This window comes from Polypterus senegalus, chromosome 4 (genome assembly GCF_016835505.1).
Source record: "Polypterus senegalus isolate Bchr_013 chromosome 4, ASM1683550v1, whole genome shotgun sequence".
Classification (NCBI taxonomy): Eukaryota; Metazoa; Chordata; class Cladistia; order Polypteriformes; family Polypteridae; genus Polypterus; species Polypterus senegalus.
In genome coordinates this window covers 128,889,293-128,895,292 of record NC_053157.1, presented here as the reverse complement: position 1 = coordinate 128,895,292, position 6,000 = coordinate 128,889,293, and positions in this window count along the sequence as shown.

Below are 6,000 nucleotides of genomic sequence, written 5' to 3'. Positions count from 1 at the left end.
CCTCTTCCTCATTTTTCTCATTTTCATTTGGCAAAGAGTATGACAGCATTGCACACTTGACTATAAACATCCATCCATCCATTATCCAACCCGTTGTATCCTAACTACAGGGTCACGGGGGTCTGCTGGAGCCAATCCTAGCCAACACAGGGCGCAAGGCAGAAAACAAACCCTGGACAGGGAGCCAGCCCACCGCAGGGCACACACACACACACACACACACTGGGGACAATTTAGAATCGCCAATGCACCTAACCTGCATGTCTTTGGACTGTGAGAGGAAACTGGAGCACCTGGAGGAAACCCACGCAGACACGGGAAGAACATGCAAACCCAGGCCTCCTAACTGCGAAGCAGCAGCGCTACCACTGCACCACTGTGCCGCCCTGACTATAAACACTGAGATGAAAATAAAAAAACTCTCAACGATAGCAGAAAGGTATTTTCCATATATTATGTTGCAGCACATAGAGTGGCAGGTTTATTAACATGTTGAGTTGTACAGTTGTCCGGCTGTTGTCTGTGGGTTAGTTACAGGTGTCAACAGGTATTCATGAAAATTACATCACTTAATCAATTATAAATGTAGCATTTTGAATTTCCGGAGAAATGTCATGATGTAAATTGAATGCTCCTTCTATTGTGATGTCTGCCTGACTCTTTATAACTCATGGAAAAGGTACCAAGTTTAAGAAGCATTTAGTGATTAAAAGTGGGTTGGGAGACTGGAGATTACAAATGATTTAACATGCTACTTTAGTTACGATGGACCATTAGTCTATTATAACTGCTAATGGAATTTGTTAGTTATTTACATGATTTATTTCCGCTCTCGTTTTGGTACATTAATGAGGGCAGATCACCAGAATCTATAATGGTCTTAAATGAGATTACTATTTCCTCTATCATTTTTTTTATTATTTCCTTTTTATTTTCTTTTTAATTTTTCCTTTATTAAATTATAGTGTCAGTTTGTCTGTTACCTCATTCATATGGCCTTGGGAATTGGATTCTCAGCAGCACTGCTAATGCTTGCCCTGTGCCATATATTGGAATGAAAAATGCAATGCATATTATGAATACATGGATTACAAAGTACATTTGCAAACATTATTGCTGAATACATTCAATAGGGTGTTACTGTCGAATGGACTGAAATCAGCTTTTATTATATATAATATATATATTATTATATTTGGGATTTAAGATTTAATATGGTTTAATGCATAGTTTTTAAGAAATGTTAGGTTTTTTTTATTTTGTCAGTGTAAGAGCCAATCTTAGAAAGTTAAAGTTTTGAGTTAAACTCATATTAATGTTTGCTTAATTTGATTAGAATATAAATTTCTTTCATAGTCATAACTTATGGTATAGTCTTTTCCCCCTAAGTTAGCAAGAGATAGAACCTTCTTACTGTAACTGAGAAACAGTGTGATAAAAAGCTCAGTTGTTGTCTAGAACTGATCCCAGTAAAGAGGGACTTGATAGACCCATTCTAAGTTTAGAAATGGGATTAGCATACAGTTTTCTGACCATTATGAAATGGTTCAGAAATGCTAAGTAAATAGTAACGATTTGAGATGTAAGAAGATTAAGCCTTAAATTGAACTTTTCTTAACATTAATTTTTCCTTTTTTGCTATTTTAATTTTCCTTTTTTTGTGTGAACTGTATTACTTTAAAACTTAACTAAACTTTTAAAAACAAAGATATTTTGTCTGTGGAATCATTTCTGCACGTCAGGCTTTTGTTGAATCCAATTTTTTGAGTTGAAGCTGCAGAACTTTGGTAATTTTGGGAAAACACAGCTACAGTCAGGTTATTATTTTGATTTGTTGTTGCTTTATGTTTCCATAAAATAAAAAAAATAAATTAATGATAAAACAAACAATATACAGAGTTATGTGGAAAATTAAGTAACCCATAAGAGAAAACTAACACCTAGTTCTCACTAGGTCTTATAATTAAATAAATTTAACCTCAGGTGAAAAACTATCAACTACAAATTTTATTTCATACTTTATTATTTATTATTTATTCAGCAAACAAGCCAATATACTCTGTTTAAAACCTGCTTTTATAAATTGCTGCTAACATTTCAAACTATTAAAATAAAACTGAAAGAAAGTTGACCAATGGTCCTGTGTGCCCAGTGGTAACTCAAATCACCTCTTTTCCTGCTTTATATATTAAATCATTCTTCTGAGTTCAGATTATGAATTTAGTTTTCACAGACTACATTTTCATACTCTATTTTGTTTATTTGAAATGTTTGTGATAAGAGGTTTTGAGGCCAAGGCCTTCTAACATTAAAAATCATGTAACACAATTAAATTTCAGATGAGCATGCAAAATTTTACTTTGTTAAAATATAATACATTAAGAAGAAAAAACATATTTCATGATATAAATGTCTGCTTGGTATTTTGTAAACAATAGAACAGATTTTGGAAAACATCCAATGATAATAAGAAGGCATTTAGGCAAAACATGGGATTTAAACTGGTCATGAAATACTGTGAAAGGACTGAATAATGCTTTATATTTTTTGTTAATTACCGAAGGAAACAATGCATGCCTTTGCCCAGAGTTGAGAGTGTTTGTTTGATAGTACCCAACTGACAGCCAACTTTTTTATGAAGAAATTTAGCATTTCAAATAAGCAAAATTAATATTAAATATAAATGCAGAAACAAATTGCTTGTGACGGAGTCTTCACAAACAAATAAAGCCTCAGTTTATTTCACTGCTGTGCAGCTGAATATGTGCCAACAGCTGAATTGCTACAGACTCCATGACCCGTAACTTAAATTTTGTGGTTCAAGTAATGCATAAATGGTTTGAAAAATTCATTATAATAAACAAACAGCAGATTCTATGTTTACGAATGATACTATGTATGGTTTAGAGATGCCACTACTATGATACCTCGGTGGAAGAAGCACTTAGAAACAAAAATTCATTTGTTATGTTTAGTCTTGTGCTATTCAATTGAAAAATAGAGAATTGTTTTAGAAGTTAAAAAAAGTTATTAAGTTCAAAACTTTTAATTTTTTAATTATATTTTATTGAACTTAAAGATAATGTTATAATATGTAAAATAAATCCAATTACACATAAAATCAATACAAATATAAAAATGGAGATTCAGTTTGCTTTCCTGTAAGTTTGATCTATGTATTGCTATTGTAAATCATTATCTAATACATTAAAAGGGTCAACAAAATATTTAATATTTTATAGTGAATTGCTTTACTTTTCTTTCATTATAAGCATGCTGAAGCAGTACTTTCTTGAGTCCTTAATTATATAGCTAAAATAAAAATGTGATTAAGATGGAGCTGAAATTCCAATCAAGGTTCTCAACTGAACATATTGATGCATGTGCTTTGAAAAGTACCATATAGTTAAAAAAGAAGAAATGTGCAAGTTAGCAATTTTAAGAGAAAAAAAAAGCCTTAGTTTTACTCTTTTCAATATATCTAAGAAATATCTTTAAACATAAATGTAAAGCTGAAACAAGTGCAGTTATTTTGTGTCTGATCTTTCATCTACTATATACAGTATGTCATGTGATTAATTAGTGTTTTTGCAATATTTTATCTTTGAAATTATACTTAGTATTTATACAGTAATAGATTGCCTAACCCAGACTCCATTTTGTAGACATTCCTAAGCATGGATAAATGAGGAGGGATGGCATCAAGAAAGGCATCAGACCCTAAAAATCATACCAAAACCTCTATTGGAGAAAACCAGTCAATAAAAAGAAAAATTCAGATGTGAGCATCAGTAAGCTTTGCACCCTTGGAACTAAGTTACTCAAACTATTCAGTAACATTTCAGTAATTATTTACCACACCAATTTTAATTTTTCTGATCATAAAATAGGTCATTACAATAGCAATTGGCAAAATGAATTCAAAATGAATTACAGAATTACGGTATTTGACAGTTTCTCTAGAGTACCTCTTCTCCTTGTGCGATTTGGCTCAAAAACTAATCAGCATTTCATCATCTCATAGCAGACTTAAGTTTCGAGTTTTGGTATTTTGCTGTCCAGCTGTTTTAGGTCTAGACTTTTCTCAAGAAACTGTGACACACACACAGACCAACACATGCCTATCATTAAGATATCAATGTTTTTGTTATCTGGGGACTCTAAAACGTCGAGCTCCTTCAAAAACTGAAGATCGATAGATGATCCCATAGAAAATAGGTTATGGTGGGGGAGGCACAAAGCAAAAATAGACACTCCCATATAAAAATGTGAATTGCTACAGAAGAAGAAGACAGTATTAGTTTGCCTACCCTCTTCTTAGAGAACAGAATGGCAAAACAAACTGCAACACAATTCAAGAATTTCAGACATCTTCCCATTTTCCTCTACAGGTAAGCAGAAGCTGCGGTGGGTTGGCACCCTGCCCGGGATTGGTTCCTGCCTTGTGCCCTGTGTTGGCTGGGATTGGCTCCAGCAGACCCCCGTGACCCTGTATTCGGATTCAGCGGGTTAGCAAATGGATGGATGGATGGTAAGCAGAAGTCAAGGTTTTTCTGAGACTCATTTAAGTTGAAAACCTAGAGGAAATGAAAATGCAATGCTCCTAGAAATGGATATTAGTGCAGGTGCTAGTCTTGTGGGGCCAGATGTGATTCTCAAACAAAAAAAACATTGTAGTGAAAAGCGGTGAAATCTATTGCTGCAAAGGGTACACTCGTAAAATACCCACCCCTATACTAAAGAGTGTGTGTTCAGGGAGAAAGCAAAAGAAACTGAGTAATAAACTTAACACCAAGAGGAAATAAAAAGCTAATATTTCTGTTATCAATTCAGTAGCTCAGTAGCACAAAGTAACTAAAGTTTAATGAATAATATGTATGTAGTAATGACAGACGTGACAGATAGACAGACACACACAAACACACACATATGATGACCACCACAGCAAAACATGTAGGAGAAGTGCTTCTCTTTTCTGTGGCATCCTTCTTTCATTTTGACAGCTACATCACTATATGGTGTGGCACAACTTTATATTTCAAATGTATGTTTTTCAGTTCACATTTTTACTAGCATAGCTGCCCATTCTTTCAAACTCACATCAACTACAGTAGTACACTATTGTTGTAACAGTGAACAACAGAGAACACACACGGTGCCTCTGACAAAGTATCCTTCACATTTACCACTCGCTCATTAATATCTTCAAATGCCAATGCATAATCTGACATCAGAAATGTTTTTTGCTTGCAAAAGATTATTTTCATCTTTAACATGTGCAGTGTGCTCTCTGCACATGCGACACACATTTAGATATTTAACAGGGTTTCTTAGCAGTCTTTTCCACTGTTCATTGCAATCAGAAGCTCGCTCTCTGTTGGATTTGATTAAGAAGAGCACCACTGCTCTTTGCAGTTCAAAATCATCTCACCTACTTTGAGTGCTGCCTTCATGAGTCTTTGGATTGGTTTAGAAATATGACACCATGTCACAAATGTTAGCCAACTAATCGTTCCCATCCACTTTTGAGCACAATTCGTACATGGTTGTCTCCAAACATGTATACTATATGTCTGGCTTCAGTGAGACTAGTGGAGGTGGCCACAATTAATAAATAAATAAATAAAGCTAGGATCAGATGTGCCCCTGCACTTTTGGGAAAGCTAATACTGTTTCAATTTTGATTTAATAAAGATGAAGCTCTGCTCCTTTTTGAGAAAGTGACTGCTTTGGTTGTATGATCTTAAGGGATATCTACAAGAAAGCATCTTTTGGCCTTTAAATTTAAGAATGGAGCCAGTAGTGTTGTTTCTTATACTGATCTGGTCACCTGAAAACAAATCACAAATGCATCCTATAGTGCTTTTGAAGATTTTCATGTTTGTGTGACTACTTACTTCAAGTGTGTCCCTTTTTCCTTAAAGACATGTTGTGAATAATAACACAATTTATTCACTTCTTTTGTAGAGAAAAGTAAAGCAAAATGACACCTTTTATTGG